The following is a 23,489-nucleotide window of genomic DNA, read 5'->3' as shown; positions in this document are numbered from 1 at the left end:
TGGTGGATGGGGGAAAGCCAGTGAGCCAGGAGTGCTGATTGGTTAGGTAGGAGATGAATCATAGGGAATTGAAGCTGTCCTCTTGCACTGAGTCAGTTCCTGGGTGGGGACCACAAGATCAGATGTGCTACTTAATCAATCTGGGTGGCACCAGCTGATCCATCAAGTGCAGTGCCCAAGACCATGGGAAGCCACCTCTTACGTCAGCATGACCTGGATGTGAGACATGGAGTCAAAGGAGACCATTTGGAGCTTTAAGATTTGACTGTGATGCTGCGTTTCAGACTTGCATGGGGCCTGTAACACCTTTGTTTTGGCCAATTTCTCCCGCTTGGAACAGCTGTATTTACCCAATACCTGTATCCCATTGTATCTAGGAAGTAACTAGCTTACTTTTGATCTTACAGTCTTATAGGCGGAAGGGGCTTGCCTTGTCTCAGATGAGATTTTGGACTTTGGACGTTTGAGCTAGTGCTGAAATGAGTTAAGACTTTGGGCGACTTTTGGAAAGGCATGATGGGTTTTGATATATGAAGACATGAGATTTGGGAGGGGCAGGGACAGAATGATGTGATTTGGCTCTGTGTCCCCACCCAAATCTCATCGTGTAGCTCCCGTAATTCCCACATGTTGTGGGAGGGACCTGGTGGGAGATGGTTGAATCATGGGGGTAGGTGCCACTCACCTATTTTGAGGTGTTCTGTTTTCTTTGTGGAGTTTCAACAGTCATGGGAAGATTCTTCTTAGGTCTAATAGTCTGCTCTTCTGTACTGCATTACCTGACCTCTTTGGCTTTAGGGTTACCAGGGATGACCTTGTACTGTGAGATGATTCAACCTTGGCTTGTGTAATGGCAGATGGGAGCTACAAATTTAGGGGTGGATAAGGACACTTTACAGAATGTGGTCTTGGTTGTTTTGTTGTTTATTTTCTTTCCAAGGAAGTTAAGGATCCTACTTTTAATTCGGAAGTGCATTCTAAAGGGTCTTTTCCATTGCTTTTTCTCCCAAAATCAATCTTGATTTGGCTTGCCTGTGTACATTTTTGTGAGGAACTGAACGGTTGTTTACACAGGTAAATGAGAGACTGAGTTTCCTCGGCTAAGAAGAGAAAGGGCATTTTGCTCCTCCCAACCAAAAGGCACCCTTTGGGTGACTGGGGACCTTGTGGGAGTGTCTGGGGGTCCTGACCCCCTGTGACAGGCAGAGGCCCTACAGGGAACCCCCAACAAAATTAGTTTAAAGAAAGACTCATACAGGAAGCACATAAAGGAGCTGATCATTCTGCACTAGAGCCCTCCTGGAGGTGCTAGACCTTTAGAGAGAAACTGAGACACATAAGACGGTGACAAGGACTCAGTAGTGGCTCACCGTGGAGTCCTGCCTGCAAGCAGCCCACTTTCACCCACTCTACAAAACCCTAGTCCACAGCTCAGTTCCTCCTTTTAATAAAAAAAGAAGTGGGAAACAAATAATCTACCAATGAGAAGAAAATGACCCCCTTTCAGGTACTCCATCGGTTTTATGGCACCTCTACTTGCTAGATAGAGTTTGTGTAAAATGGAAATATTATGGTCTATGGCATCAAGGAAAAAGACCCCCAAGATCTCTGGAATTCCTAAGTTCTCTTTTCCTCTAATGTCTTTTCTGCCTGCTTCAAATCTGCTGTTACTTTTCTACTGAGATAAAAACCACTATTTGAATCCAAGACTTTTTTTTTTTTTTTTTTTTTGGAAACCAGTGAATTTTATCTATCTCATGGCTAGAGTTCTAAAGTAAAAGCTATAGAATCTTTTGTGTGTGTGTGTATGTGTGTGCGTGCATATATATATATTTAAAAGACTTCTATAATTCTGTGTTTTATGCTTTACTGGCAATTGAATTGATTTTCATTTCCCTTTAGCACACCAGATTTTTTCTCTCTATAGTTTGAGATGTAAATTTTGCTATCTGATTTTCACCTAAGAGTGGTTTCCTTTACCCTGAAAATTCAGAGCTTTTCAGCTGACAACTGCCTAGGGTAATGAAATAGGTTATCAATAATTTGTATTTTAAGTTTAAGACAAGAAAAAGAAGAGGTCTTATGAACCTGTAAGATGTACTTCTATTGGCATGCCTAATACGTTATGTATTCATTTGTTGTGCATACAATGTTTCACTATTGAAAATATGTAAAATACCTCTAATTAATTGGCTTAAAGAAAAATAAAAGCACTTAAATCAAATACTTTCTTAAAGAAAAGTCAAATGGTTTTCCAAGATCAAATGACTTAAGTAAGCTTTTAATAAATAAGCTGGCTTTAAAATTATTGGTAAAATAACATTAGAAATGTCTTAAGAACTGTTAGCATTTTTATTTGCATTTATTTGCATAATTGATGTCACAATTTTATTTGCATTTATTGATCAAGTAGTTTTTTTGCTTATTCCTGCAGAATACTATGAGATTGACCTTAAGGGTTACAAAACTATAAAACACAGCCCAAGACAGAATGATCTTTGCTTGTGTAAATTTTTGATAAATAAGACATGGAATATTGTTGGTGTAATGAAAGCAACTAAATCCTAAATTATTGTTTAAAAATGTACCCTTATATTTAACCTTAAGGTTCTTACTTAAGTAACACTTGAAATTCACAGCTATAAAAATGGTTAACAGGGAAATAACTTTAAATAATGACTATCACAGTAATCTCGGTAAACTATTAAATAAGTTAATTAGGCAAATGTAGCAGATTAAATGCATGTAAACAAATTTGTCATATAATTTAGGATCTAAAATTATTAATAGATACCAAGTGTTTGAGAAATTTTCAAATTTAAAAAATTATTTTAAAAACTTTAAAAAGATGGCCGGGCGCGGTGGCTCAAGCCTGTAATCCCAGCACTTTGGGAGGCCGAGACGGGCGGATCAGGAGGTCAGGAGATCGAGACCATCCTGGCTAACACGATGAAACCCCGTCTCTACTAAAAAATACAAAAAACTAGCCGGGCGAGGTGGCGGGCGCCTGTAGTCCCAGCTACTCGGGAGGCTGAGGCAGGAGAATGGCGGGAACCCGGGAGGCGGAGCTTGCAGTGAGCTGAGATCCGGCCACAGCACTCCAGCCTGGGCGGCAGAGCGAGACTCCGTCTCAATAAAAAAATAAAAAAATAAAAATAAATAAAAAAAAAAAAACTTTAAAAAGATGTTCTTATTAAAAGGTAAATGTCTTGTTCTAATTCATAGCTTATTTAAAAGGTTATATATAAAACAAAGTAAAAGGAACCAGAAAATAAAAGAGATATGAAGAAAGTTACAGAACTAAAGAGGTATTTTTGGTAAGAATGCTTACACAAAAATAATTTTATATGAGACAGAATCTTGTAGAGTAAATTTTATCCTAGAATAAAATGACTGGTTGTTTAAGAAAAAGAGATGTTTAAGACAAACCAGAAAGTTCAAGTATGCCATGAATGCTCTGTGTAAATCATAATAAGAGGACTTATTTTAAAAATCTTTTATACGATCAAGTTTTCTATAATTAAAGGGAAGTAACAATCATTTTTCTGAAGATTTGCTTTTGATTAAAAAAATTATACACTAAATAACTGGTTCAAACTACAAAATTTTCTTAAGATATTGCTTTACATGATTAATAAATTACAAGACATTATAATTTTTTCTGCAAAGTTCAACTTTTATTGCATCTTGCTGTTTTCAGCTTTCTCTCCCCCTTTAAAAGTCCTGAAATAATAACTCTATCCTTCAACTCATTTTCAGTTCCTGTCAGTTTTTTCTCCCCACTTCGAGTTCTAACTGTTGTGGTTTGATGCTTTAAAAAAAAAAAAAAGTTATATCTTAAAGATCTAAAGGAAATGTTTCCTTCCAATGTAATAGTCCTCATAGGGAAGAGCAATCACACTACAAAAGGTCTTTTCTTTTGCCTTTAGGGAACTGGACTAATAAACAGATCTTATGCTTTATTGAAATAATTCCTATGTCATTATTCCTAAGTTTGGTTTGCTTATGAAAAACTGAGATTTTAAAAAAATTAATTCAGGTTATTACATACATGCAACTTTCTGTATGTGCTTTTAAGTCTTTGTGCCATTAAGTTACAGGGCTTTGATGCCTGGGTCTAAAAAAGACACCAAGTCTTGCTAAATCTTAACACTGACGGCACTTAAACCCTCATCTTCAGACCCACTCAAAGATGCAAATCACAGTAAATTGTGTTCACAAGACACCAGGCCAGAAATTAAAGATATTCCACTTCTCATGGCCTGGGAACTATCACAGAAGAGGTGGGCATGTAAAATTGTAAGGACCAATTTTGAAAGAGAAAATAATTTCAGTTTCTCCATAAATCAACTGTTAATATCAAAGGCACACTGATGCAAGACCAGCATATGGGCCCCTGTGTCAGAGTAACAGAGTTTTCTTGAAGCATTAACACACTCCTTAATTAAGGTTATGAAAGGTTTATGGAAATTTTATCTTTTGATCAAGATTATTACAATTTTATAGATTGTTTATAAAATTTTGAAAATTTTAATTTGCCTCATGCTGTTTTTATTTGGGCTTATTGTTTGAAGTATTAAATCTCCTCTCTTAAAGAACAAAAGGTTTTACACCTTTTTTTGAAATCCTTGAGTTACCACTTTGGTTAAATGAATAACTTATTTTACAATGATCTGTGATGTTATTTTGTGATATCAAGCATTTTAAATCTTTGATATTTGACAAACTTTTCAAAACCAAATTATAAATTTTTTTTTCTGATCTAATTAATCCTTTAAGATACTAGGTTACCTAAAGTCCAAAAGTGACATATTTGACTTATTTAGTATAAAAATCATACAGGAAGCATTGTCAAATATGAAATGGTGTTTGGCTTCCTTTGGACTGTATTTGGACTGTATTTGTATAAATACATTATTAGTATGTCTTTCAAAATTATGGGAAACTCCTATTATTCTGATATGATTTAGTGTACTTTATCAGTAATAATTATAATTGTTATGTTAAAACATTGTGGCCACAGAGGTAACAAATTTCCATGTCAATTGTGTCTTTGACTATGGCACCTTTAAAACATTTTGTCATCCACAGACAATTGTTGTTTTGGTCTTCTTTAGACCGTAGTTTTAGAACCAGCTATAAAACTCTAACAGGTGTTCTTGAATGCAGGGTTCTGATACCTTTGAGCTTGTGACATAAGAATAGGGGAAAACACTTTCAGTACTCTCATGGAGAGATGGAATGTTCGCGAATATCATGTAGAACAGGAGTTTACTGCATGGACTGAACTAATAGAAGACTGGAATAATCTGTTTTGACCTTTTTTGCTTAAGACATTGCTGATCCTTTGTTTTGTTTTTCAGAGTCAAGAAAACATTTGGGCAGGGTGTGGTGGCTCACACCTGTAATCTCAGCACTTTGGGAGGCTGAGGTAGGTAGATCATCTGAGGTCAGAAGTTTGAGACCAGCCTGGCCAACATGGTGAAACCCCATCTCTACCAGAAAATACAAAAATTAGCCAGGCATGGTGGTGCACACCTATAGTTTCAGCTACTGGGGAGGCTGAAATGAAATGAAAGAATCACTTGAATCCAGGAGGCAGAGTTTTCAGTGAGCCAAGATTGCACCACTGAACTCAAACCTAGGGGGCAGAGTGAGACTCTGTCTCAAAAAAAAAAAAAGAAAAAAAAGAAAGAAAACTTTTTGAGCTATTTACAGCTTGTAGGAATTGAGTAAAGTATACTCCTGTGAACAAAATTTGGAGCATATTTATTTCTCTCTGCCTGAATTTTCCAGAATTTGGAAACTATTTGTGAGTATTCTTAACTTATGACAGTAGATTTATTTGCACAAGTGCAATATGCCTGTTTTCTTTTGCAACAAGACACTATTGCAGAAACTGGGTATTTTACCAAGGCTTTGACTGGAATGGTGTGCTTTCCTTTAAGGAATCAAACTTGACTTTTGGAGCTAATAAAAGCCCCTTAGGAAAATTGGCCTCTTACCTTGTCTACACAGTCTCTGGACAGAGCTCCTGACCTGTGGTAAGTAAAGAACATCACTTTTTGACAGACTTAGGAGTCCCAAGTTATCTTGGGACCTCAAAAGGAGAGGAATTTACCCAACTCATAGTTATTTGATGGTACAAAGCCATGGCTGGGTTTGGCTTTAAAGAAGTCTTATCTGAGATTCTTTCTATGGAACAAAGTTCCATGAAAGCCAATTAAAAAGGCCTATATGAAAAAATAATTATTCTTGCTGCACTTTATACAGATAATCAGGCCACATATGATAAACCAAATTGGTCCTACCATGATTTGTCTTTAGTAAAACTTTTTCTCTCTCTCTTGAGAGAGAAAAATTATGTTTTAAAAAGTATAGTATACCTATTACTAGATTCTAGTCTTGCCTAATGGTTTTCAATTTTTATTATTTTCCACAGTTTGGACTGAATTCTAATATTTCGTGGCTACAGGTCTCCAAAATAATGTTTTCAATCTTTTTCCTTATTTCTGTTTCTCTCACTCCCCACCCCCATTTTTCCTAATTTAGAATCACTGAAAACTAAGCTGTGATTTCTTAAAGTCCTGCAAACTGAAGCTGGACAACTTAAACTTCAGAAGAAAATAACAGCAACCTATTTACATACATAGCCACTTTCATACCTGCCTACTGATGCATGGACTTCAGAGTAATATGACCTATTACAATTTTCCAGGATTGTTTCTTTTTTGTTTGCTGTTGTTTTTCTCCCTTCTTCTCTTATGTTCTCTTCATAGAACGTGAGACTTCACAACCTGCTAAAAATGAGCTTTCCTAATACAGTGGGACTTACTCATCTGGGGATAAAATCATCCTAGCCATGAGAGATTAGGCAAAACCTGAGACCAGAGACTCATTTTCTTCTCAAATTCTTTCTCCAAAAGATTTTAAAAAGAAAAGCGGGGTGGGCGGCAGGGGCAGAACTGGATGCCCCAAATCACTAAGTCAAAGGGAAAAGTCAAGCTGGAAACTGCTTAGGGCAAAAGCCTGCCCCCCATTTTATTCCTAAATAAGATAGCTACAAAGATAAGAAGCTACATTCCTCCCTCACAATTTGCCCACAGAGAAATCCCTTGTGGACAAAGGACAGACAGAACTCAAAAGTCATCATTCTGACACTCACCTGAGGCAAATTCATATCTGTTTCCTCTTCCCTACTGCTTATGTAAAAATGCAGATTCGCCTAGCTAGACTAAATTGTGTATATAGTGGAAGGCTGATCAAGGACTCAAACGAATGTAACCTTCTGTCTTTATCTACTTCTAACATGGAAACCCCTACTTTGAGTTGTCCTGCCTTATTGGACCAAATTAATGTACATCTTACACATATTAATTGATGTCTCCCTAATATGTATAAAAGCAAGCTGTAACTCCACAACCTTAGATACACGTCTTCAGGACCTCCTGAGGCTGTGTCATAGGTGTGTCCTTAACTTTGGCAAAATAAACTTCCTAATTGACTGAGAGCAGTCTCAGATATTCAGGTTTCACAGCAGTAAGTTCAGAGATCACATGCACTAGGTGCTGACAAGGTCATGGTGGATCTCACAGGATTAGCAGAGGAAATTCCACTGCAGTGTAACCTCCCTCCTCATGAAATGCAATCCCACACAGCAGCAGGCCCAGCTGAGAACACATACTGCTTTTGCATAGTTGCATACCCTGATCTCAAGTTGCCAATTCCACTTTCTCTGGTAAAAGACTGTTACTGGGTGCACCATTCAGCCCATTCCCCCAGTGGAGACTATAAACCAAAAGCCAACCATTTTCTTTCAAATCCAACCATTTCTATTTGAACCATTGGGGGGAATGTTCCAAAGAACAAATTAATTTTGTAAAACACACCATGCTCCACAAGGAGCTAGATTTCAACTTTAGAATGATTTCCTACATATATTCTTGGGAGTTTGGCTCAAGTGATGGTATCAGTGCCCTTTTAGGTTTTGGTGCAGATCACAGAATTCTTCTTACCCCTTCTTCTTCTTTATCTTTTCAACCAATTAACAAAAATGAGGACAGTAACATTTGAACCAGAGTATTTGATTCTGAAACTATTCTGATTCTATTCATCTTCCCCATGATTTAACCAGACACCAACCTTTTTGGGCCAACTTCTTCTTGCTATATATAATGCTATATAATAATGTTCTTCCTGCTAAAATCTTCCAGTCACTGTACAGGTGGTTGAAAATGGAAATAGGAAAGTCATGGTCTCTGCCCTTAATTGTGTATGTGTGGCAGGAGTGGGGGCAGGGTACTGGTGAGAGACAGGACTAGCTGGATTTCCTAGGCTGACTAAGAATTCCTAAGTCTAGCTGGGGAAGGTGACTGCACCCACCTTTAAACACGGGGCTTGTAACTCAGCTCACACCCAACCAATCAGGTAGTAAAGAGAGCTCACTAAAGTACCAACTAGGCTAAAAGCAGGAGGTAAAGAAATAGTCAGTCATCTATCACCTGAGAGCACAGGGAGAGGGACCATGATCAGGCTGTAAGCCCAAGCATTAGAGCCAGCAGTGGCCACCCCCTTCAGGTCCCCTCCCATTGTAGGCGAGCTCTGTTTTCACTCTATTAAAATCTTGCAACTGCACTCTCTTCTGGTCTGTGTTTGTTCCGGCTCAAGCTGAGCTTTTGCTCACCATCCACCACTATTGATCATCACCGTTGCAGACCCACAGCTGACTTCCACCCCTCCAGATCAAGCAGGGCAACCACTATACTTCTGATCCAGCGAGGCACCCATTGCTGCTCCCAATAGGGCTAGAGGCTCGCCGTTGTTCCTGCATGGCTGAATGTCCAGGTTCATTCTAATTGAGCTGAACACTAGTCGCTGGGTTCCACGGTTCTCTTCCATGACCCATGGCCTCTAATAGAGCTATAACACTCACCACATGGCCCAAGGTTCCATTCCTTGAAATCCATGAAGCCAAGAACCTCAGGTCAGAGAACAAAAGGCTTGCCGCCATCTTGGGAGCTCTCAGAACATAGACCCACCAGTAACACTGGGAAGGGGGTTACCTGTGTAGTAGCAAAGCTGGACAATTAAAGAGACACTTACGGTGTAGTAGAAACCAGCTAAGGCTAGCATAAAATAGACATGCCACAAGAATATCTTCCACTGATACACTGAACCATATGAAACTAACAATATTTGAGCAGTTTGACATGCAAAAAATGGCAATTATATATGATTCAATGTAATACAGGTTCTGATAGGATTAAGCATTAGGTATTATAGAAATATAGTGGAATAGTTATATGGACCCAGGAACTGCCTTTTTAAAATTCAACTTTAGGGTTTTCTTCCTGGTTAGAAAAGCAATAAATTACGGAAGAATCTTGAAGGATGAATTCAGTTGGACAGCTCTCCATTTCCATTGCCACTCTTCTTACACAATCTACCATCATCTCTTCCCTGGACTAGTGCAAGGGTTTCCTAACTTGTCACTTACATTCTTCTCCATCCTCTTTCTACACAGTATCCAGAATGAATGATCCTTGAAAATCTTAAATCGGATCATGTCCTTCAGCTACTTAAAACCTTTCAATGATGACCAGTTGTACTTCAAGTAAAATCCAAATCCTATCAAGCTACCAAGGTACAAACATGATCCTGTATTCGTTACCTCTCCTACTCTTTCCACACCACTGCTCTCCCTCTCTCATTCAAAAGCTCCAGGTTTACAGGCCTTCATTTTCAACTTCTCCAAAAAGAATTTTTATATCTGTGGCTTAAGCCTCAGAGGAAGGTTTCTTCATTTAGAGAATAGTGAGAAAGTCATATAACTCTCAACTCCGTGTTAAAACCTTATTAAGCACAACTTTCATTATTTATACTGCACAAATAAAAAGCAAAGAAACCTGGCCTTTTTATTAATCCTATGGTAAGAGACCATTTTCCTTCAGGCATTTTGAATTATTGAAAATACTTCCACTCTCTCCCCCACGTATTCTTCTCTTTCCTCCTTTGTTTTTGGTTGTTTTGTGTGTCCATAATTGATGTGACAAAGAGCATTTAATGAGCCCTGGCCTGGTGATCTTTTCCTGCCCCACACCACGGCCTGACATTTGCTCTAATTTGGGCTTCTGCTTCTGACCTTTGCAAAGCTCTCTAGATAATAAGCTCCCAAGCTAATAAGCTCCCTAGATAATATGTTCTCTAGATAACAAGTTCCACAACATCAGAGCTCACAATACATCTCCCATGGCTACCACGACTTCATGTACAACAATAAGTATTTACGGAAAACAAGTTGTGGATTCAGCTGCAACCACATATGTGTGGCCTATTAAGGTATATGAAATAAGGACTTGTCACCTAAGATTTCTTAGCTAATATGTTAGCAAGGGAGAAGGAAGAAACAGTATAAGAATTGACCCCAGCATATATTTATTCTAAATCTAGCACATGCAAAACCCTGAGATAGCCATCAAGGACAAAAATCTTCACTGGGAAGTGGGAAGCTCTGAAGGAAAAGCACTTGTCTTGGTGTCAGGAGACCTACGCTTGTGTTTTCATGCTGACAGGATGTGTGGATTTCGTCAAGTATCTTCATCTTCTGAACCTATTTCCTCATCTATAAAATGTCACTAACACCCACTTTGAAAAGCCACATGTAGGTTAGGAGGATTCAGTGTATGTGAAAGTGTTCTCCAAACTCCTAAACGCTTGCTGTGATGATGGTGAAGGTGATAATGAGGAGGAAGGAGTGTCTGCTATGGGCAAACCACTGTCCTAACACTTTTAAATACATTATGTTAATTAATCCTCACCAATAAGTCTGCAAATTAGATTCTATCATAATCTTAATTTTACAGATGAGGTTCAGAGAGGTGACAAATTTTGCCCAATATCACACAGTCGGTTTAATGGTGGAACTGAAATTTTAACCTAAATCTATCTGGCTCCATAGTTAAAACTCTTAACTACCATATTATATGGTCAATATAGCTCCCTTATCTTTGGGAAAGACTTTTATTTACAGGTCACTGACACTGAGTTGCAGATCCTGGGTACAGTCTGGGTCTGTAACTTACTCAATGTATAATGCTGGGTAAGTCTTTAACTTCTCTGTCCCTCATCTGTTAAATGAGGGAGTTGAACTCTAGGATCTCTCAAGTTCATTTGCTCTGGGTTCATCTAACATCATATGGTCTTCATTCTTGTTGGTACAATAGTTTACTGGTAATTATTTATTAGGTAATTAACAGTCCAAGTCACCTTGGCTATCTGCCAAATGAATAGAAAAGAAGCACACTACAGATATTAGAGGCAATTGAAGGGAAGAGATTTCCAAGGGCTTTGGCAGGTGGAGAAGGCTTTTTGGAGAGGATAGGCCTGAACCATTTCACCATTAAAAGCACTTTTATTATTTTTCTCCATAGTCACTATATTTACAAAGATTTTATTTTTACTTAACGTTGTGGCATGGTCTGGCAAAAGACAGCATCTGCAGCCCCCCCAGGAAAGAAGAGAAATCCTGTAAGCCCTAGAAAGAGTCAGGCAGGAAGACAAAATTAGTGGCTGCATGCTTACTGCAGACCAGCATGGTATAAGAACACTATTTTGTCATCAGCTGTGAGTCAGCTAAAAGTTGAAGCCAAATGTTCAAGCGTTGTTAGGAGTTGAGTCTTTTCTTTGATGAAGCATATGGGAGCCTCATTCATCCATGCTTTCCTTGCCTCCACATCCTTGCCGTTATGGGAATGGCATATAAGGCAGTGATTCTCAACCAGAAGTGACTTTGTCCCTTATGAACCATAGGCGATATCTGAAGACAGACTAAATGCCATGACTTGGCTGGGGAGGAAGTGGGAGGCTTGCTACTGATATCTAGTGGTAAGAGGCCAGGAATACTTAGGACAGGCTCCCCACCCTCCATTCCCAGCAACGGAGAATTATCTGGTCCAAACTTTCCATAGTGCTGAGGCTGAGAAACTCTGATACAAGGGAACAGCAGTTACAACAAAGAAAAAGAAAGCCAACTCACCAAGAGCGGCTGGAAATAGAAACATCTTATTTTTACTCTCTCCTCTCCTCCCTAGCAATAAAGGGAATAGAAAGGAAAGCACTTGGAATCCCCAGGCCAGCTTGTGGAAGGTTTTGGGGTAGTGTGGGTGGAGCTTTAAACTGAACATGAGATTGATTTTTAAAATAACTTTTTATTTTGAAATAGTTTAAGACTCACAAGAGTTGCAAAAATTATAGTATAAAGTCCCCATATACTCTTCAGCTAACTTCTTCCAATAATAATGTTATATAACCATAGTATATGGCCAAAACTGGAAAAGTGACTGTGATGCAATAATACTGTTAACTCAGGTGCAGATATTGTTTGGATTTCACCAGGATATACGTGCACTCTTTTCGTCTGTTTATTTGCTTTGGTATATAGTTCTGTGACATTTTACCACATGGGTAGACTCAAGCACCCATCACCATAATCAAGATACAGAACTGCTCCAAATCCACAAAGAAACTCTCTCATGTGTTACGCCTTAATAGGCACACCTTTCCTTCAACCCCAGTCTCTAATAAACACTGATCTATTCTTTATTCCTATAATTTAGTCATTCCAATAATTGTATATAAATATAATTATATAGTATATTGCCCTTTGAGGTTTTGTTTATTGTTTTTTCATTCAGCATAATGCACTTCAGTCATCTTAAGTTGTTGTATGTATCAATAGTTTATTCCTTATAACTGATGAATAATAGCCCATTGTATGGATGTACCAAAGTTTATTTAATGATTTACTTGTTGAAGGATGTCTGGATTGTTTCCATTTCTTGGCTGTTATAAATAAAGCTGCTATGAGCTTTTGTGTTCATCTTTTTGTGTGAACATAAGTTTTCATTTCTTTCAGAGAAATACCCAGGAATGTGATTGCTGGATCATTCATATGGTAAGTGCATATTTGCCTTTATAAAAAAAAACACCAAACTGTTTTATAATGAGACTGTACCATTTTACCTTCCCATTAACAATTCATGAGAGATCCATTTACAAGGCTGATGTTTTAAAATAGAAGCACTTTGTGAAAATAACCCAAATGAGATTGTTTTAATAACTAAAATGACTTCACAGCTAAGACATCTGACTACAATAATATTAAAGGAATCCACTGCTAACCTGGAAAGGGAGGTTTCAAAGTGCACAAGAGGTAGTTATTAAGGAAAATAACAATTATTGTACATCAAGCAGAGTCTCCTCAATCAAACATATTCTATCATTAAATATCATTTTCTTTGAAAGGTAAATTTCTGTTTCCAGCTTTTACTTCTAAAGGATATAAGTCACGGTTATTTGGAGCTGCTGATTACCATGTGATAACACATAGCATTACCCTGAGATAAACTAATTCCAGCCAAGTGCAAAGAACCAAACTTCCTAGTGAGACTAGTTGACCTAATATGAGAAATTAGTACTTTTAATAAACCTGGAAGCAACTGGATCTGTCAGTTAATGATATGGCTATAATATCCAGTAAGGGACTTAACCTTCCCAATCCATCATAAATTATAGCAAACAACAGTTCTTATCTCATATACTTTTTAAAATTTGATAAGGTATGCAAGACATTTAACACATATCTGAGGCATAGTGAATACTTAGTTCAGTCTATGAGATGGAATGAAAATACCTATCTGTCTATTATGATGAAGAATAAAATAGCAAATGTGAAGCATGTAACCAGCAGTAGAAACACGATAAATGTGAGCTGAATATATTTGCCACCTTGAGTGTTTACTCCAGGAGGTACACACAGTAACCAATTAAAAGGGAGTGGTGGAAAGGGGCCAGTTTAAAATTTGCCTGGTTCTTTCCTCAATGCCTTTGAATTATTTGTCCTTTGAAGACCATAAAGATTTCAGATGGGCTGATCATCATGCTTTCCAAGTTTTTTGGTTGTAATTTAATTTAATTATTGTGATTAAAATGACACTGTTCCCCATAAATACTCAAGACCCACTCACAGTTTCTTATATTTACATTCATATATCTAGGATCTCTCAAGTTCATTCTCTTTGGGTTCATCTAACATTATATGGTCTTCGTTCTTGCTGGTATAATAGTTTATTAGGTAATCGTTTATTAGGTAATTAACAGTCCAAGTCACCTTGGCTATCTGCCAAATGAATAGAAGCACACTACAGATTTTAGAGGGAGTTGAAAGGAAGAGATTTCCCAGGGCTTTGGTAGGTGGAGAAGGCTTTTTGGAGAGGATAGGCCTGAACCATTTCACCATTAAAAGCACTTTTATTATTTTTCTCCATAGTCACCATATGTATATATTTGTGTATGTTTATATATATACTTATATATATATTTATATATATAATTTATATATTATATATAATTTATATATATTATATAATTATACATATTATATATATTTATATATATATTTATATATATATAAATGTTGAATCATATTGATTTGTATACTATTGGAAATGTTGTTCAGGAGATACAGCATTTCTGCTGGATGTGTTCATTCAACATTTAACATTTCTCCTCCTGAATGTGTAGAAGTGTTGTGTAGGAGTGTTGTTTCCTACACACCAAACATGTAAGCTCTCTTTGTTTATTTCTTTAAGTTCTGCTCTGGTCCAAGCAATTTACGCAGTATCAACAGAAATAAATCCACAAGCATCTCATAAGCACCTATTAGAAGCTCAGCACCAACCCCAACTCTGGGAAGGAGTATAGTCATCAGTCATTGAATCCAGCTAGTAAGATAGTACATTCTGGAAAGTAACCTCAGAGTAGATGGCAATATATATTTATGGCAATATAAATCAAGAAACTTAGAAAGATGCACTCCTTTGGCTTTGCAGTTATTAAGCCTTTAATGAAACTTTTAATGGCAGTATAAATGCTGAGAGGTAATTTGATAAGAGGTGTCAATAACTTTAGCATAAATTCTGAAAGGTAATTTGATAAAAGGTGTCAATAACTTTAAAAACAGTCAAACCCTTTAACGCAGCATTGCCTACTCAAGGCATTTATCCTACAGAAATAATGCAAATAAATACTATCAAAAAGGGTTTCATTACAGCATTACTAATAATGGAAACAACTGGAGATTCACATAACCAATAACAATGGCATTTCTAAATAAAGGATGGTACATTCTCAATTTGGAAAATTATGTAGCCATTTAAAATTGTGTTTTTTAAAAAGAATATTTTACATAGGGAAAATATTAAGAAAAAAGATGTTAAGTGGATAAAAGCAGGATACAAAACAGCAATACTATTAAATGTGTACAGTTGTATTTCAAAGATATGAATAAATGTGTGTATATTTGTGTGTGTGTGTGTGTGTGAGTGTGTGTGTGTGTGTGTGTGTGTGTGTGTGTCTAATGATCTCCCTAAAAGGGACAAGGCCATCAGTATGTGCAGGTCATTAAAAAAAATATATGTCGGGGGGCGGAGCAAGATGGCCGAATAGGAACAGCTCCAGTCTCCAACTCCCAGCGCGAGCGACACAGAAGACCGGTGATTTCTGCATTTTCAACTGAGGTACTGGGTTCATCTCACTGGGGAGTGCTGGACGATCGGTGCTGGTCAGCTGCTACAGCCCGACCAGCGAGAGCTGAAGCAGGGCGAGGCATTGCCTCACCTGGGAAGCGCAAGGGGGAAGGGAATCCCTTTTCCTAGCCAGGGGAACTGAGACACACAACACCTGGAAAATCGGGTAACTCCCACCCCAATACTGCGTTTTAAGCAAAGAGGCACACCAGGAGATCATATCCCACGCCTGGCCGGGAGGGTCCCACACCCACGGAGCCTCCCTCATTGCTAGCACAGCAGTCTGTGATCTACCGGCAAGGCAGCAGCGAGGCTGGGGGAGGGGCGCCCGCCATTGCCGAGGCTTAAAGGTAAACATAGCCGCCGGGAAGCTCGAACTGGGTGGAGCTCACAGCAGCTCAAGGAAACCTGCCTGTCTCTGTAGACTCCACCTCTGGGGACAGGGCACAACTATACAACAACAAAAGCAGCAGAAAACTCTGCAGACGCAAACGACTCTGTCTGACAGCTTTGAAGAGAGCAGTGGATCTCCCAACACGGAGGTTGAGATCTGAGAAGGGACAGACTCCCTGCTCAAGTGGGTCCCTGACCCCTGAGCAGCCTAACTGGGAGACATCCCCCACTAGGGGCAGTCTGATACCCCACACCTCACAGGGTGGAGTACACCCCTGAGAGGAAGCTTCCAAAGCAAGAATCAGACAGGTACACTCGCTGTTCAGAAATATTCTATCTTCTACAGCCTCTGCTGCTGATACCCAGGCAAACAGGGTCTGGAGTGGACCTCAAGCAATCTCCAACAGACCTACAGCTGAGGGTCCTGACTGTTAGAAGGAAAACTATCAAACAGGAAGGACACCTACACCAAAACCCCATCAGTACATCACCATCATCAAAGACCAGAGGCAGATAAAACCACAGAGATGGGGAAAAAGCAGGGCAGAAAAGCTGGAAATTCAAAAAATAAGAGCGCATCTCCCCCGGCAAAGGAGCGCAGCTCATCGCCAGCAACGGATCAAAGCTGGACGGAGAATGACTTTGACGAGATGAGAGAAGAAGGCTTCAGTCCATCAAATTTCTCAGAGCTAAAGGAGGAATTACGTACCCAGCGCAAAGAAACTAAAAATCTTGAAAAAAAAGTGGAAGAATTGATGGCTAGAGTAATTAATGCAGAGAAGGTCCTAAACGAAATGAAAGAGATGAAAACCATGACACGAGAAATACGTGACAAATGCACAAGCTTCAGTAACCGACTCGATCAACTGGAAGAAAGAGTATCAGCGATTGAGGATCAAATGAATGAAATGAAGCGAGAAGAGAAACCAAAAGAAAAAAGAAGAAAAAGAAATGAACAAAGCCTGCAAGAAGTATGGGATTATGTAAAAAGACCAAATCTACGTCTGATTGGGGTGCCTGAAAGTGAGGGGGAAAATGGAACCAAGTTGGAAAACACTCTTCAGGATATCATCCAGGAGAACTTCCCCAACCTAGTAGGGCAGGCCAACATTCAAATCCAGGAAATACAGAGAATGCCACAAAGATACTCCTCGAGAAGAGCAACTCCAAGACACATAATTGCCAGATTCACCAAAGTTGAAATGAAGGAAAAAATCTTAAGAGCAGCCAGAGAGAAAGGTCGGGTTACCCACAAAGGGAAGCCCATCAGACTAACAGCAGATCTCTCGGCAGAAACTCTACAAGCCAGAAGAGAGTGGGGGCCAATATTCAACATTCTTAAAGAAAAGAATTTTAAACCCAGAATTTCATATCCAGCCAAACTAAGTTTCATAAATGAAGGAGAAATAAAATCCTTTACAGATAAGCAAATGCTTAGAGATTTTGTCACCACTAGGCCTGCCTTACAAGAGATCCTGAAGGAAGCACTCAACATGGAAAGGAACAACCGGTACCAGCCATTGCAAAAACATGCCAAAATGTAAAGACCATCGAGGCTAGGAAGAAACTGCATCAACTAACGAGCAAAATAACCAGTTAATATCATAATGGCAGGATCAAGTTCACACATAACAATCTTAACCTTAAATGTAAATGGACTAAATGCTCCAATTAAAAGACACAGACTGGCAAACTGGATAAAGAGTCAAGACCCATCAGTCTGCTGTATTCAGGAGACCCATCTCACACGCAGAGACATACATAGGCTCAAAATAAAGGGATGGAGGAAGATTTACCAAGCAAATGGAGAACAAAAAAAAGCGGGGGTTGCAATACTAGTCTCTGATAAAACAGACTTTAAACCATCAAAGATCAAAAGAGACAAAGAAGGCCATTACATAATGGTAAAGGGATCAATTCAACAGGAAGAGCTAACTATCCTAAATATATATGCACCCAATACAGGAGCACCCAGATTCATAAAGCAAGTCCTTAGAGACTTACAAAGAGACTTAGACTCCCATACAATAATAATGGGAGACTTCAACACTCCACTGTCAATATTAGACAGATCAACGAGACAGAAAGTTAACAAGGATATCCAGGAATTGAACTCATCTCTGCAGAAAGCAGACCTAATAGACATCTACAGAACTCTCCACCCCAAATCAACAGAATATACATTCTTCTCAGCACCACATCGTACTTACTCCAAAATTGACCACGTAATTGGAAGTAAAGCACTCCTCAGCAAATGTACAAGAACAGAAATTATAACAAACTGTCTCTCAGACCACAGTGCAATCAAACTAGAACTCAGGACTAAGAAACTCAATCAAAACTGCTCAACTACATGGAAACTGAACAACCTGCTCCTGAATGACTACTGGGTACATAACGAAATGAAGGCAGAAATAAAGATGTTCTTTGAAACCAATGAGAACAAAGATACAACATACCAGAATCTCTGGGACACATTTAAAGCAGTGTGTAGAGGGAAATTTATAGCACTAAATGCCCACAAGAGAAAGCAGGAGAGATCTAAAATTGACACTCTAACATCACAATTAAAAGAGTTAGAGAAGCAAGAGCAAACACATTCGAAAGCTAGCAGAAGGCAAGAAATAACTAAGATCAGAGCAGAACTGAAGGAGATAGAGACACAAAAAACTCTCCAAAAAATCAATGAATCTAGGAGTTGGTTTTTTGAAAAGATCAACAAAATTGACAGACCACTAGCCAGACTAATAAAGAAGAAAAGAGAGAAGAATCAAATCGACGCAATTAAAAATGATAAAGGGGATATCACCACCGACCCCACAGAAATACAAACTACCATCAGAGAATACTATAAACACCTCTACGCAAATAAACTGGAAAATCTAGAAGAAATGGATAATTTCCTGGACACTTACACTCTTCCAAGACTAAACCAGGAAGAAGTTGAATCCCTGAATAGACCAATAGTAGGCTCTGAAATTGAGGCAATAATTAATAGCCTACCAACCAAAAAAAGTCCAGGACCAGATGGATTCACAGCTGAATTCTACCAGAGGTACAAGGAGGAGTTGGTACCATTCCTTCTGAAACTATTCCAATCAATAGAAAAAGAGGGAATCCTCCCTAACTCATTTTATGAGGCCAACATCATTCTGATACCAAAGCCTGGCAGAGACACAACAAAAAAAGAGAATTTTAGACCAATATCCCTGATGAACATCGATGCAAAAATCCTCAATAAAATACTGGCAAACCGGGTTCAGCAACACATCAAAAAGCTTATCCACCATGATCAAGTGGGCTTCATCCCTGGGATGCAAGGCTGGTTCAACATTCGCAAATCAATAAACATAATCCAGCATATAAACAGAACCAAAGACAAGAACCACATGATTATCTCAATAGATACAGAAAAGGCTTTTGACAAAATTCAACAGCCCTTCATGCTAAAAACTCTCAATAAATTCGGTATTGATGGAACGTACCTCAAAATAATAAGAGCTATCTATGACAAACCCACAGCCAATATCATACTGAATGGGCAAAAACTGGAAAAATTCCCTTTGAAAACTGGCACAAGACAGGGATGCCCTCTCTCACCACTCCTATTCAACATAGTGTTGGAAGTTCTGGCTAGGGCAATTAGGCAAGAGAAAGAAATCAAGGGTATTCAGTTAGGAAAAGAAGAAGTCAAATTGTCCCTGTTTGCGGATGACATGATTGTATATTTAGAAAACCCCATTGTCTCAGCCCAAAATCTCCTTAAGCTGATAAGCAATTTCAGCAAAGTCTCAGGATACAAAATTAATGTGCAAAAATCACAAGCATTCTTATACACCAGTAACAGACAAACAGAGAGCCAAATCAGGAATGAACTTCCATTCACAATTGCTTCAAAGAGAATCAAATACCTAGGAATCCAACTTACAAGGGATGTAAAGGACCTCTTCAAGGAGAACTACAAACCACTGCTCAGTGAAATCAAAGAGGACACAAACAAATGGAAGAACATACCATGCTCATGGATAGGAAGAATCAATATCGTGAAAATGGCCATACTGCCCAAGGTTATTTATAGATTCAATGCCATCCCCATCAAGCTACCAACGAGTTTCTTCACAGAATTGGAAAAAACTGCTTTAAAGTTCATATGGAACCAAAAAAGAGCCCGCATCTCCAAGACAATCCTAAGTCAAAAGAACAAAGCTGGAGGCATCACGCTACCTGACTTCAAACTATACTACAAAGCTACAGTAACCAAAACAGCATGGTACTGGTACCAAAACAGAGAAATAGACCAATGGAACAGAACAGAGTCCTCAGAAATAATACCACACATCTACAGCCATCTGATCTTTGACAAACCTGAGAGAAACAAGAAATGGGGAAAAGATTCCCTATTTAATAAATGGTGCTGGGAAAATTGGCTAGCCGTAAGTAGAAAGCTGAAACTGGATCCTTTCCTTACTCCTTATACGAAAATTAATTCAAGATGGATTAGAGACTTAAATGTTAGACCTAATACCATTAAAATCCTAGAGGAAAACCTAGGTAGTACCATTCAGGACATAGGCATGGGCAAAGACTTCATGTCTAAAACACCAAAAGCAACGGCAGCAAAAGCCAAAATTGACAAATGGGATCTCATTAAACTAAAGAGCTTCTGCACAGCAAAAGAAACTACCATCAGAGTGAACAGGCAACCTACAGAATGGGAGAAAATTTTTGCAATCTACTCATCTGACAAAGGGCTAATATCCAGAACCTACAAAGAACTCAAACAAATTTACAAGAAAAAAACAAACAACCCCATCAAAAAGTGGGCAAAGGATATGAACAGACATTTCTCAAAAGAAGACATTCAGACAGCCAACAGACACATGAAAAAATGCTCATCATCACTGGCCATCAGAGAAATGCAAATCAAAACCACAATGAGATACCATCTCACACCAATTAGAATGGCAATCATTAAAAAGTCAGGAAACAACAGGTGCTGGAGAGGATGTGGAGAAATAGGAACACTTTTACACTGTTGGTGGGATTGTAAACTAGTTCAACCATTATGGAAAACAGTATGGCGATTCCTCAAGGATCTAGAACTAGATGTACCATATGACCCAGCCATCCCATTACTGGGTATATACCCAAAGGATTATAAATTATGCTGCTATAAAGACACATGCACACGTATGTTTATTGCGGCACTATTCACAATAGCAAAGACTTGGAATCAACCCAAATGTCCATCAGTGACAGATTGGATTAAGAAAATGTGGCACATATACACCATGGAATACTATGCAGCCATCAAAAAGGATGAGTTTGTGTCCTTTGTAGGGACATGGATGCAGCTGGAAACCATCATTCTTAGCAAACTATCACAAGAACAGAAAACCAAACACCGCATGTTCTCACTCATAGGTGGGAACTGAACAATGAGATCACTCGGACTCAGGAAGGGGAACATCACACACCGGGGCCTATCATGGGGAGGGGGGAGGGGGGAGGGATTGCATTGGGAGTTATACCTGATGTAAATGACGAGTTGATGGGTGCAGCACACCAACAAAGCACAAGTATACATATGTAACAAACCTGCACGTTATGCACATGTACCCTACAACTTAAAGTATAATAATAATAAATAAATTTAAAAAAAATATATATATATATATATATCCTATAGAGTCAGAAAAATATAGAAAGATGACTAATAGGTTTCTATCCTCAAAAAGAGTTGACATCCCAGCAGAAAAGATATAATTAACACATGGCATAATAAAAAATATACAACAGAGCAAAGACTTGGAATCAACCCAAATGTCCATGAGTGACAGATTGGATTAAGAAAATGTGGCACATATACACCATGGAATACTATGCAGCCATCAAAAAGGATGAGTTTGTGTCCTTTGTAGGGACATGGATGCAGCTGGAAACCATCATTCTTAGCAAACTATCACAAGAACAGAAAACCAAACACCGCATGTTCTCACTCATAGGTGGGAACTGAACAATGAGATCACTTGGACTCAGGAAGGGGAACATCACACACCGGGGCCTATCATGGGGAGGGGGGAGGGGGGAGGGATTGCATTGGGAGTTATACCTGATGTAAATGACGAGTTGATGGGTGCAGCATACCAACATGGCACAAGTATACATATGTAACCTGCACGTTATGCACATGTACCCTACAACTTAAAGTATAATAATAATAAATAAATTTAAAAATATATATATATATACAACAGAATATGGGAACTAGACTTCTGCTGTCTCATCTTGTGGTCCTCCTTTGGGGAATTACCTCTCCTTCAATGTGATTGTGTCTCTAGTAAGGCAACCTCATCACCCTGACTTGCAACTTCTTGGGCTCAGTCACAAGTGGGGTCCATGATCCAGGCTAGCTCACCTGGTATCACTCTTTGTTGGGCCACAGAATGAGAGTCCATCTGGGTGCAATTTTTACACTTTAGAAAAGAGAAGCTCTTTGTATGAATTTGAAGCCCAAACTTCTAGCATTGACCAAGAAAGTAATATATCTGAGAATGAAGACAACCTGGAGAAGAACCAAGTTGAACATTGAGAAAAAGAGACTTTAGGACAATATCCTGAAAAAAAGTAATTTTTGCCCAATAGAACCAGCCATGCTTGAAGTCATATGTAATCCTGAACTTTTCTGTTTTGTGAGCCAATAAATACCTTCTTTATTTTCATTTTGTCAGACAGTAAATTCCATTTTCCCTTAAATCAATTTGATCTATGTTACTTGTCTTTCAACTCACAGGGTCATTATTGACATAAACACATCTTTCAAAGACATAGTACGAGTTACTGAATCAGGGAAGAAAGAGGTCACTTCCAGTCTGATAACTGGGAAAGGCTTCTCAGAAAGGAAGCAATCTGAGCTGGACCTTGGAACAAAAGAGAGTATGACCAGAAGAAAAGCTGGAATTTATAGAGGTAAAAATGTCAAGTGTTTGGTAAGATGCTTTTACTGAAGGAGAGACTTTGTGTTGGGAAGCAGGAACTGATGGACTGGGGCCAACATTGTAATTATCAGGCTAATGGGTTTGGAAATTATTCTATAAGCAATGAAATATCCATTAGAGAATTTTAGTAAGGGTGTGACCTGTTGAAAATCATCCTTCCAGAAAAATAATTAGTGTGAGAGTTATATCTAATACAAGTATAAAATTGGCACCCTCTTCATCCTTTTCCTCCTGTAATCTCTTCCCAGGGAAACTCACTAATCTCCTGGTCTTCAGTTTTCCACACTGATTTATCCTCCATACGTTGTCTGGTGGACTTTTTAAAAATATGTCTAATTGTGGCACTTAAAATGTCAGGATGTTTCTTAATGCCCATGCTGCAACATGGATAAATCTCAAAATAATTATGTTGAAGGAAAGAAACCAGACCAAAAAGGAAAAATGCATAGTATATGATTCCATGTATATAACATTCTAGAAAAAAAAGTGACAGAAAGCAGATCAGTGGTTGCCT

At 38.5% G+C, this 23,489-nt stretch overlaps 1 protein-coding gene and 1 long non-coding RNA gene across 19 annotated transcripts in view; one reads left to right on the top strand and one right to left on the bottom strand.

Annotated features, from left to right (window-relative positions):
- The window catches only part of LOC105471012 (olfactory receptor 5M3), a 377,575-nt gene that overhangs the window by 136,325 nt on the left and 217,761 nt on the right, over positions 1-23,489 (bottom strand). The gene's annotated exons all lie outside the window — the stretch shown is intronic.
- LOC139357446 (uncharacterized) lies at positions 5,924-23,311 on the top strand. The gene is made up of 3 exons (XR_011610569.1): positions 5,924-6,044; positions 12,914-12,952; positions 22,771-23,311. It is a non-coding gene; the product is annotated as an uncharacterized lncRNA (long non-coding RNA).

The sequence above is a fragment of the Macaca nemestrina genome, chromosome 12 (genome assembly GCF_043159975.1).
Source record: "Macaca nemestrina isolate mMacNem1 chromosome 12, mMacNem.hap1, whole genome shotgun sequence".
Lineage (NCBI taxonomy): Eukaryota > Metazoa > Chordata > Mammalia > Primates > Cercopithecidae > Macaca > Macaca nemestrina.
Note: the sequence above shows the minus strand (reverse complement) of the source record. Positions and strands in the feature narration are given on the sequence as shown.